General features: G+C 43.2%; 1 long non-coding RNA gene across 1 annotated transcript in view; it reads left to right on the top strand.

Annotated features, from left to right (window-relative positions):
- Positions 1 to 9,029, top strand: part of LOC143682950 (uncharacterized) — a 47,195-nt gene extending 38,166 nt beyond the window's left edge. The window contains exons 2-3 of the long non-coding RNA XR_013175387.1: positions 8,605 to 8,751; positions 8,838 to 9,029. This is a non-coding gene — a long non-coding RNA (uncharacterized LOC143682950). The remainder of the gene's footprint in view (positions 1 to 8,604; positions 8,752 to 8,837) is intronic.
- Positions 9,030 to 12,291: the final 3,262 nt, after the last annotated feature.

The following is a 12,291-nucleotide window of genomic DNA, read 5'->3' as shown; positions in this document are numbered from 1 at the left end:
ATCTGTATATAAGTACATCTTACTATTCACCTGCTGTCTCCCATCTTCAGTACATCCTAGGACACTGAGGAATGAAGTGTAATGCTGGGAACAAACGGGCATCAAAAGCATTTTAGAGACGCAGGAGGACTTCCGGAGAAGATGGCGGCTTAGTAAGACGCGCAGGTCTTAGTTCCTCCTCCAGAACAGCTACTAGGGGAGTAGAAACGATACAGAACAGCTCCCAGAGCCACGACAGAGATCAAGAAGACAGTGTACCCCATTCTGGAACGGCTGACTGGCTGGGAGAACCCGTTCCGGTGAGATCGCCGAGGGGCGCGGGCTTTCCCAGGCCGGGGCGGCAAGCGGCCAGAGTCCCTCCCCTCCTCCTTCCCAGGCCAGCTGGGAGAATTGGACAGGTGGTCCCTTCAAGCCGCGGCAGCTGGCGCCCCCCCCACGTGCGGCCCCCCGGACCAACTGGGAGAATTGGATCGGAGATCCCCAGGCCGCGGAGAACGGTGACCGGGGTCCCTTCCAAACACGTGACTCCCCGGTCCAGCTGGGAACAGTGCACTCTCCCGGGCTGCGGCGGCTGGCGCCCTCCCGCCACACTTGGCGCCCTGGGCCGGCTAGGAGATTCGGACTGGCGCTCTCCTGGGCTGCGGCGGCTGGCGACCCTCCCCACATTCGATCCCCGGGCTGGCTGGCACTCTTCCAAGCCGCTTCGGCTGGTGAACCTCCCCCACGGTGAGAGTTTTCCAAAGTTAAAGGACCCACAGCACCTTTTACTGGTGGGACCCGCAGACAAATGAGTGCCACGAGCGCCACCGAATGGGCAGGATAAGAAAAACAGAACCCAGAGATTTCACAGAAAAATCTTTCAACCTGTTCGGTCCAACACCCAGGGAAATCTGACTAAATGCCCAGATGCCAGCAGAAGATAACGGATCACGCTCAGAATATTGAAAATATGGCCCAGTCAAAGGAACAAACCAATAGTTCAAATGAGATAAAGGAGCTGAGACAACTAATGCTGAATATATGAACAGAAATGGAAAACCTCTTCAAAAACAAAATCGATAAATTGAGGGAGGACATGAAGAAGACATGGGCTGAACAAAAAGAAGAAATAGAAAAACTGAAAAAACAAATCACAGAACTTATGGAAGTGAAGGATAAAGTAGAAAAGATGGAAAAAACAATGGATACCTACAATGATAGATTTAAAGAGACAGAAGATAGAATTAGTGATTTGGAGGATGGAACATCTGAATTCCAAAAAGAAACAGAAACTATCGGGAAAAGAATGGAAAAATTTGAACAGGGGATCAGGGAACTCAAGGACAATATGAACCGCACAAATATACGTGTTGTGGGTGTCCCAGAAGGAGAAGAGAAGGGAAAAGGAGGAGAAAAACTAATGGAAGAAATTATCACTGAAAATTTCCCAACTCTTATGAAAGACCTAAAATTACAGATCCAAGAAGTGCAGCGCACCCCAAAGAGATTAGACCCAAATAGGTGTTCTCCAAGACACTTACTAGTTCGAATGTCAGAGGTCAAAGAGAAAGAGAGGATCTTGAAAGCAGCAAGAGAAAAACAATCCATCACATACAAGGGAAACCCAATAAGACTATGTGTAGATTTCTCAGCAGAAACCATGGAAGCTAGAAGACAGTGGGATGATATATTTAAATTACTAAAAGAGAAAAACTGCCAACCAAGACTTCTATATCCAGCAAAATTGTCCTTCAAAAATGAGGGAGAAATTAAACCATTCTCAGACAAAAAGTCACTGAGAGAATTTGTGACCAAGAGACCAGCTCTGCAAGAAATACTAAAGGGAGCACTAGAGTCAGATATGAAAAGACAGAAGAGAGAGGTATGGAGAAGAGTGTAGAAAGAAGGAAAATCAGATATGATATACATAATACAAAAGGCAAAATGGTAGAGGAAAATGTTATCCAAACAGTAATAACACTAAATGTTAATGGACTGAATTCCCCAATCAAAAGACATAGACTGGCAGAATGGATTAAAAAACAGGGTCCTTCTATATGCTGTCTACAGGAAACACATCTTAGATCCAAAGATAAACATAGGTTGAAAGTGAAAGGTTGGGAAAAGATATTTCATGCAAATAACAACCAGAAAAGAGCAGGAGTAGCTATACTAATATCCAACAAATTAGACTTCAAATGTAAAACAGTTAAAAGAGACAAAGAAGGACACTATCTACTAATAAAAGGAACAATTAAACAAGAAGACATAACAATCATAAATATTTATGCACTGAACCGGAATGCCCCTAAATACGTGAGGAATACACTGCAAACACTGAAAAGGGAAATAGACACATATACCATAATAGTTGGAGACTTCAATTCACCACTCTCATCAATGGACAGAACATCTATACAGAGGATCAATAAAGAAATAGAGAATCTGAATATTACTATAAATGAGCTAGACTTAACAGACATTTATAGGACATTACATCCCACAACAGCAGGATACACCTTTTTCTCAAGTGCTCATGGATCATTCTCAAAGATAGACCATATGCTGGGTCACAAAGCAAGTCTTAACAAATTTAAAAAGATTGAAATCATACACAACACTTTCTCGGATCATAAAGGAATGAAGCTGGAAATCAATAATAGGCGCAGTGCCAGAAAATTCACAAATACATGGAGGCTCAACAACACACTCTTAAACAACGAGTGGGTCAAAGAAGAAATTGCAAGAGAAATTAGTAAATACCTCAAGGCGAATGAAAACGAAAACACAACATATCAAAACTTATGGGATGCAGCAAAGGCAGTGCTAAGAGGGAAATTTATTGCCCTAAATGCCTATATCAGAAAAGAAGAAAAGGCAAAAATGCAGGAATTAACTGTCCACTTGGAAGAACTGGAGAAAGAACAGTAAACTAATCCCAAAGCAAGCAAAAGGAAAGAAATAACAAAGATCAGAGCAGAAATAAATGAAATTGAAAACATGAAAACAATAGAGAAAATCAATAAGACCAGAAGTTGGTTCTATGAGAAAATCAATAAGATGGATGGGCCCTTAGCAAGATTGACAAAAAGAAGAAGAGAGAGGATGCAAATAAATAAGATCAGAAATGGAAGAGGAGACATAACTACTGACCTCACAGAAATAAAGGAGGTAATAACAGGATACTATGAACAACTTTACGCTAATAAATACAACAATTTAGATGAAATGGATGGGTTCCTGGAAAGACATGAACAACCAACTTTGACTGAAGAAGAAATAGATGACCTCAACAAACCAATCACAAGTAAAGAAATTGAATTAGTCATTCAAAAGCTTCCTAAAAAGAAAGTCCAGGACCAGATGGCTTCACATGTGAATTCTATCAAACATTCCAGAAAGAATTAGTACCAATTCTCCTCAAACTCTTCAAAAAAATTGAAGTGGAGGGAAAACTACCTAATTCATTCTATGAAGCCAACATCACCCTCATACCAAAACCAGGCAAAGATATTACAAAAAAAGAAAACTACAGGCCAATCTCTCTAATGAATATAGATGCAAAAATCCTCAATAAAATTCTAGCAAATCGTATCCAACAACACATTAAAAGAATTATACATCATGACCAAGTAGGATTCATCCCAGGTATGCAAGGATGGTTCAACATAAGAAAATCAATTAATGTAATACACCATATCAACAAATCAAAGCAGAAAAATCACATGATCATCTCAATTGATGCAGAGAAGGCATTCGACAAGATTCAACATCCTTTCCTGTTGAAAACACTTCAAAAGATAGGAATACAAGGGAACTTCCTTAAAATGATAGAGGGAATATATGAAAAACCCACAGCTAATATCATCCTCAATGGGGAAAAATTGAAAACCTTCCCCCTAAGATCAGGAAGAAGACAAGGATGTCCACTATCACCACTATTATTCAACATTGTGTTGGAGGTTCTAGCCAGAGCAATTAGACAAGAAAAAGAAATACAAGGCATCAAAATTGGAAAGGAAGAAGTAAAACTATCACTGTTTGCAGATGATATGATACTATACGTCGAAAACCCGGAAAAATCCACAACAAAACTACTAGAGCTAATAAATGAGTACAGCAAAGTAGCAGGTTACAAGATCAATATTCAAAAATCTGTAGCATTTCTATACACTAGCAATGAACAAGCTGAGGGGGAAATCAAGAAACGAATCCCATTTACAATTGCAACTAAAAGAATAAAATACCTAGGAATAAATTTAACTAAAGAGACAAAAAACCTGTATAAAGAAAACTACAAAAAACTGTTAAAAGAAATCACAGAAGACCTAAATAGATGGAAGGGCATACCGTGTTCATGGATTGGAAGACTAAATATAGTTAAAATGTCAATCCTACCTAAATTGATTTACAGATTCAATGCAATACCAATCAAAATCCCAACAACTTATTTTTCAGAAATAGAAAAACCAATAAGCAAATTTATCTGGAAGGGCAGGTTGCCCCGAATTGCTAAAAACATCTTGAGGAAAAAAAACGAGGCTGGAGGTCTCGCGCTGCCTGACTTTAAGGCATATTATGAAGCCACAGTGGTCAAAACAGCATGGTATTGGCATAAAGATAGATATATCAACCAATGGAATCGAATAGAGTGCTCAGATATAGACCCTCTCATCTATGGACATTTGATCTTTGATAAGGCAGTCAAGCCAACTCACCTGGGACAGAACAGTCTCTTCAATAAATGGTGCCTCGAGAACTGGATGTCCATATGCAAAAGAATGAAAGAAGACCCGTATCTCACACCCTATACAAAAGTTAACTCAAAATGGATCAAAGATCTAAACATTAGGTCTAAGACCATAAAACAGTTAGAGGAAAATGTTGGGAGATATCTTATGAAACTTACAATTGGAGGCGGTTTTATGGACCTTAAACCTAAAGCAAGAGCACTGAAGAAGGAAATAAATAAATGGGAGCTCCTCAAAATTAAACACTTTTGTGCATCAAAGAACTTCATCAAGAAAGTAGAAAGACAGCCTACACAATGGGAGACAATATTTGGAAATGACATATCAGATAAAGTTCTAGTATCCAGAATTTATAAAAAGATTGTTCAACTCAACAACAACAAAAAGACAGCCAACCCAATTACAAAATGGGAAAAAGACTTGAACAGACACCTCTCAGAAGAGGAAATACAAATGGCCAAAAGGCACATGAAGAGATGCTCAATGTCCCTGGCCATTAGAGAAATGCAAATCAAAACCACAATGAGATATCATCTCACACCCACCAGAATGGCCATTATCAACAAAACAGAAAATGACAAGTGCTGGAGAGGATGCGGAGAAAGAGGCACACTTATCCACTGTTGGTGGGAATGTCAAATGGTGCAACCACTGTGGAAGGCAGTTTGGCGGTTCCTCAAAAAGCTGAATATAGAATTGCCATACGACCCAGCAATACCATTGCTGGGAATCTACTCAAAGGACTTAAGGGCAAAGACACAAACGGACATTTGCACACCAATGTTTATAGCAGCGTTATTTACAATTGCAAAGAGATGGAAACAGCCAAAATGTCCATCAACAGACGAGTGGCTAAACAAACTGTGGTATATACATACGATGGAATATTATGCAGCTTTAAGACAGAATAAACTTATGAAGCATGTAATAACATGGATGGACCTAGAGAACATTATGCTGAGTGAGTCTAGCCAAAAACTAAAGGACAAATGCTGTATGGTCCCAGTGATGTGAACCGACATTCGAGAATAAACTTGGAATATGTCATTGGTAACAGAGTCCAGCAGGAGTTAGAAACAGGGTAAGATAATGGGTAATTGGAGCTGAAGGGATACAGACTGTGCAACAGGACTAGATACAAAAACTCAAAAATGGACAGCACAGTAATACCTAATTGTAAAGTAATCATGTTAAAACACTGAATGAAGCTGCATCTGAGCTATAGGTTTTTTTTTTTTTACTGTTATTATTACTTTTATTTCTTTTCTCTATATTAACATTCTATATCTTTTTCAGTTGTGTTGCTAGTTCTTCTAAACTGATGCAAGTGTACTAAGAAACGATGATCATGCATCTATGTGATGATGTTAAGAATTACTGATTGCATATGTAGAATGGTATGATTTCTAAATGTTGGGTTAATTTCTTTTTTTCCGTTAATTAATAAAAAGAAAAAAAAAAACCACAATGCGATATCATCTCACACCCACCAGAATGGCCATTATCAACAAAACAGAAAATGACAAGTGCTGGAGAGGATGCGGAGAAAGAGGCACACTTATCCACTGTTGGTGGAAATGTCAAATGGTGCAACCACTGTGGAAGGCAGTTTGGTGGTTCCTCAAATAGCTGAATATAGAATTGCCATATGACCCAGCAATACCATTGCTGGGAATCTACTCAAAGGACTTAAGGGCAAAGACACAAACGGACATTTGCACACCAATGTTTATAGCAGCGTTATTTACAATTGCAAAGAGATGGAAACAGCCAAAATGTCCATCAACAGATGAGTGGCTAAACAAACTGTGGTATATACATACGATGGAATATTATGCAGCTTTAAGACAGAATAAACTTATGAAGCATGTAATAACATGGATGGACCTAGAGAACATTATGCTGAGTGAGTCTAGCCAAAAACTAAAGGACAAATGCTGTATGGTCCCAGTGATGTGAACCGACATTCGAGAATAAACTTGGAATATGTCATTGGTAACAGAGTCCAGCAGGAGTTAGAAACAGGGTAAGATAATGGGTAATTGGAGCTGAAGGGATACAGACTGTGCAACAGGACTAGATACAAAAACTCAAAAATGGACAGCACAATAATACCTAAGTGTAAAGTAATCATGTTAAAACACTGAATGAAGCTGTATCTGAGCTATAGGTTTTTTTTTTGTCTGTCTGTTTGTTTGTCTTTTTTATTTCTTTTTCCTTTTTTTTACTATTATTATTATTTTTATTTTTTTCTCTATATTAACATTCTATATCTTTTTCTGTTGTTTTGCTAGTTCTTTTCCTAAATCGATGCAAATGTACTAAGAAATGATGATCATGCATCTATGTGATGATGTTAAGAATTACTGATTGCATATGTAGAATGGAATGATATGTAAATGTTGGGTTAATTTCTTTTTTTTTCTTTAATTAATAAAAAAAAGCGTTTAAGCAGCAGTGAAGCTGGGCATGGACGGGAGGGACAGATGGGTTCTACCTGTGCCCTCAGGGAGGCCGACTGGACAGGCTTTGCCGAGGTGCTCGCTGCACACACCCGTCCCCCCCTCCCCCGGCCATATCTAGCTGAGAAGCATCATCTAGTCTCCCTCTATTTTATGCAAAGTGTTTTTTATTTGATGTCTCCTTCAGCCTTCTGAAGTTCTCTGCATGGGTGGCCCACGTCTAATACGCATTTGTTAAGCCCTGTTCTCCGTCTGGTTCTGTGAAGTGGTCCAGTCTTCCGAGGGAACGCCAAGTTGGGCCCCGGTTCTGCTCTTCCCTGCTGCAGCGAGGGTCACCTGAGAGGGCACAGTGAACTTCCAGGCCCCAGACCCGGCCCGAGCCCTTACTCTAGGAGGTTCAGTGTCCGGGTCACAGCCTCTGGTGGCTTGGAGCTGCGCATCCCAGGAAAAATGCTCTTGAACTTAATCCATTCCTGTGGGCATGGCCCACCGTGAGGAGGCCTTTGCCATGAGGCAACCTTGATTAAGATATGTCTCTCCTTGATCAGGTTGGTTCTTAACCCTCTTACTGCAGTTCCTATAAGTGGGATGAAATTCAGACAGGAAGGGAAGGAGCAGCCAGAACCTGAAATCAATGGATCCAAGGAAAGAAGGGAGAGTCCAGAAGAGGCTGCCATGCTTATCACCCTGTGGGAGAAAGGCCAAGCTGAGAGCCACCGGCCACCGGCCCCAGAGTGCCCCAGTCTTTGGGGAGAAAGCATTGCACTTTCTCTTAGTGTCAAAACCATCAGCAAACACATTCCCATTTTTTTAAGCTAAACCACTGCGTGGTATCTGCTTGAGCAGCCTAGGAAGCTAAACCTCAATCACAAACCCAAGTGTGCAGGAGATGTCACTTCTTTACTTCCTATAAATCAGTTTTCACAACTCCAGGCCTGAGTGTCACTGAGCCAACCCCAGGTTGTGCTGAACTTTCTGTATTTTCACACAGTCAAGGGGTGGGGACGGGGGTGAGGCGGGAGTGGCCATTGGGAGAGTGGTGCTCCCACGTTCACACGTTACTGCCCTGGTCTGCTCAGTCCTGTTGGGTCTGAGGCCCTCTCAGCCTCCTCTGCCATACCAGGACCCCAGGGGTACCCACGTCCCACTTTGCAGGTACACCCCACAGCCTGACCCTTCTCTGCCGTCTCACGGTCCACCAAGTGGGCTGGAAGCTTGGGCCAGGCTCCAACCTCCCTTAGACCCCTGACCCTTTTCTTTTTCCCCTCCTGTGTTCTCACCCAAATATGTGCTTGTACCCAAAGACAGCCCTCCTCTTTTCAGTTTCAATGGAAACTTTGTTATTCTAAGCCACTAGGCTTTTGCTTTGCAACAACCTGCAGACCTGCAGGCCTGTTCTCCTCCCCCCTCAGCCACACAACTCCCCGGAGGCAATGAAGGGCTGACCAGCTACCTGCTGAAGAGTGGAAAGGAAAAGGGAGAACACCGAGGTCTTCAAAACAAGTTAAGATCTTAAAGTATAATCTAGCCACAGAAGATTGGACAAAAGCTTCAAAATGGTAGTAATAGCTTATGCTTTGTATATCTCTGCTCTGTTGGCTTTATAAAAAATGTGCACAAATTCTTGGACGTTTCTCTTTTCCAGGTGCGGAGCTGAATTCCCGTCCCCTTGGGCATGGGCAGGACTCAAGGCCTCGCGTCTAATGAACTGTCCATTGCAGGTCAGGCTCTAAGAAGGCCAGCCTGCTTTCTCCTGGACAGCTGTCCTGAGGGCTGCGTCTGGCCAGGAGCCCATGTGGATCGGAAGCCGCCCACGACCGCACCAGCGAGCTGGGAGCAGGCCCTCAACCCCCGCTGAGCGCCGAGTGGACTCAGCCCCGGGCCAGGTGCGGAGGCAGCTGCACGAGAGGGGCTGAGCCGGGGCCACCAGCCACACGCGCGCACTCCGGGCGCTGCACAATCGCGGTGGGTGAGGCGGCGTGGATAGTGGAAGTCAATTATTTCCATCTCCGTCGCATAGAAGGGTCCATTTTCGTGACAACATACTGAAAAATCAAAGTCTGAAAATAAGTTTAAATGGAAAGAAAGGTCAGCGTGAATGGTTTCATCCTCCTCCAAACCGGCCTAGCGAGCCGGGCGCCGCCCGCGCAGGGAGCGCGTGCGCTGGGGGTGCTGCGAAGGTGCGCCCACCCCGAGGCCGGCGCTCTCGGCTGCCCCGCATAACCCTGCCGCAGAGTCCTGCAATGGGCTGTTCTCGGTATTCTGATGTTAATAATCAAAAACATAATTGCTGTAGCTTTGGGGCAATTTAAACAATGCTTGGTTAGAAAAAGTACCCTGAAAGGTGTGACTTGCAGGGGAGCACAGGGGCATAAGCTGCCACAGTGATTCCTGTTGTCATAGGAACTTGCGGTTTTCAGCTAACCCGTGTATTAAAGTACTGGGGTGCCACGGGAACCCCGGCGATTCTGAACACGGGAAATTTTAAATAGCAAAAGACACTTTATTTTGTTTTGAAAATGCATTGTAAGTTGAACCAAAAGTTATTGAGAATTTAGAAGTAGTCCTGGATGTATCATATGACTAAGAAAATTTGGTTTCTGCTTCTTCTAGGAGAATTTAGGAAAGAGATAACTTCCAAAAGTTGTGCTATGTACTCACAATGATAATTTTCTCTTTCTGTGCCAGGAATATCTTTAAATAAATAAATTTAGAATTATGGTTCTATTAATGATCATGATAAAAGAAGAAATGAGATCATTACTTTGATAGCTAGAATAAAATTAGTAAATACTCTTCACTCTGCTTCCCGGCATTTCAGTACAGTTTCTCGCATGTGCCTGTATGGTTGTATGGTTATTTCTGCACACAGCCAAGAGACTGGGAACCCAGTAGAATCTGTCAAAAGATTGTATGGCCATTCTCTATTTTAGGTTTTAAGAGTACAGGTGCCCTTTAGAAGCTCCATCTAAAGTTATACTCCCAGAAACCTTAAAATAATCACTCAACAGCAAAAAATATTCTTGCTGTGACAATCTTACTGCCCTTTTCACAGGAGATAAGGAGTTAAACCAGGGTGAGCCTGGACTGGGCAGTTACGTTTTAATGCTCAGTCATTTACATTTATATGTCCTCATAACTGAAAACCCATGCCGAAAATGTTCCCCAGAGAGGGGCATCCCATAGAAAGGTTTAGGATAAGTCAGTTTTGAATAAAAAAAAGTCTGGGGTTATGGAGAGGGGAGAGTTTCTGGGTGAAACAGGGAAATGGAAAAGGTGGGAAAAGGGAGGAAGCCTGGTTAAAACAGAGGTGCAGTCAGTTTTGCCACCCACTCCCCGCTGTCTGGTATTTTGGGCATAGCTCTGGGGAAGTGGGGAAGAGTCAGGTATTGACTTAGGGAAAGATCTGTCCTGTGTTTCTTCTCCCAGACTTTTCAATCCCTGAAATACAGGAAGAAATAGGTAATCCTGAGGAGTTTGAACAGGCCTCGCTCTTCTCGTCCGTGTCCCTGACTCAGTCCCCGAGTCCTGGCTGGGTGCTCTTGCCTAGGGCAGATCGAAAAGAGCATTCCACTTGGGGAAGTCAGGGTAGATATCTCTGGGCTTTCTCTCCCCACACTCTCTTTTCCAGAGGGACCATAGGACGCATCTCTGTTCATTCCCATTTATTTAGAATTCAGATACCAGCTTGTGCTCTGTTTGTGGTCTCTTAATTAACACCAGAGCATCAGGAGAACATCAGCAGCACGGCTGGTGGCGGCCTTGGTGCTCCTGCCGTCTGGTGAATGTCGAGGAAGTGCCGCCTTGACCTGTTTTGGGTTGCTGCAACTGCTGGGATGCCATATATCAGAAAAGGGTTGGCTTTTACAATAGGGATTTATTAGTTTATGCATTTGCAGTTCTAAGGCCATGGACATGTCCCAGTTAAGGCACTGATAGGATGATTCCTTCTCTGAAGACAAGCTGCTGGCATCTGGGGCTCCTCTGTCACTGGGAGGGCATGTGGTGAAGCCCGCTGGCCGTTTCGCCCGGGTTTCGTTGCCCTCCACTCCTGGCTCCAGTGGCTCCTCTCTTAGCATCTCCAGGCTTTTCTCTCTCAGCTCCTCAGTTTTGTGTTTCTTTTCTCTAAGCTCTCTCTGAACTTCTCAGAGTTTCCTCTCTGAGCTCTTTTTCTGTCCTTTACCCTCTCACAAAGGACTCCAGTAAAGGATTGAGACCCACCTTGGATGAGGTAGGTCACATCTCCATTGAAATAACCTGGTCTGTGGGCACCGCCCACAGGAATGGATCAGGAATGCAGCCTTTTCAGGGGTGCAGGACAGCTTCCAACCAGCCCGCCCCCCTAGGCATTTGATACGCATTGATCGGCACACGTCTCACGGCGCTCCAGGGAGCAGGTGTTGTCACCCTCGTGGGCTGGATGAGACAGCCAGGCCACATCCAATTGAACAAGTCTTCCCTGTTCTGGAGCTTATCCTGTAAGTGGGTTCTTTTAGGGTCCTGGTGGGATTGGAAGCCCCAGTGGGCTTATGGAGTCCTGAACCCTTTCCTGGGACTTAGCCCAGTGCTTTGTTCACAGACACTCGATAGCTGTTGACTGATTGACGGCTATCGTTTGTACGTGGACTTAGTTTAGCAAGCCTTATTATTTCTGTACTTCACAATTCCCTTTTGAGATCATTTTCAGTTGTTGTAGTCTGTACACAGGATTAAGGGCAAGGATGAATCTTTATAAGTCTTCATAATATTTATTTATTCCTAGAAGTAGTAGATTTCACGACCTGATCCACTTACTCTTTCGATGGCAAACTCTTAATATTATATTGGAATGTATGAATTTTTACCCCCTTTACAAAAGCACACTTAAGAAAAAGTACAGTTTCAAAGGAAAACTTACTCTAAGACAAGTGTGTGGCCTTCTTGAGTATCACAGTAAGTGGTTTGAAGAAAGTGCTCTTCCCCTTTCAGTTGTTTTAGATGCTCGTTCAGACTTCAGGGCCGGAACTTCAGTGTTTGCACTGATGAGCGTGCTGCAGAGGAGGCGGAGCTGGACTCCAATCGGTGCTGACGGGCTGCACATGGGTGCCTCGAGGCACCTC

This window comes from Tamandua tetradactyla, chromosome 5 (assembly GCF_023851605.1).
Source record: "Tamandua tetradactyla isolate mTamTet1 chromosome 5, mTamTet1.pri, whole genome shotgun sequence".
NCBI classification, from domain to species: Eukaryota; Metazoa; Chordata; class Mammalia; order Pilosa; family Myrmecophagidae; genus Tamandua; species Tamandua tetradactyla.
Note: the sequence above shows the minus strand (reverse complement) of the source record. Positions and strands in the feature narration are given on the sequence as shown.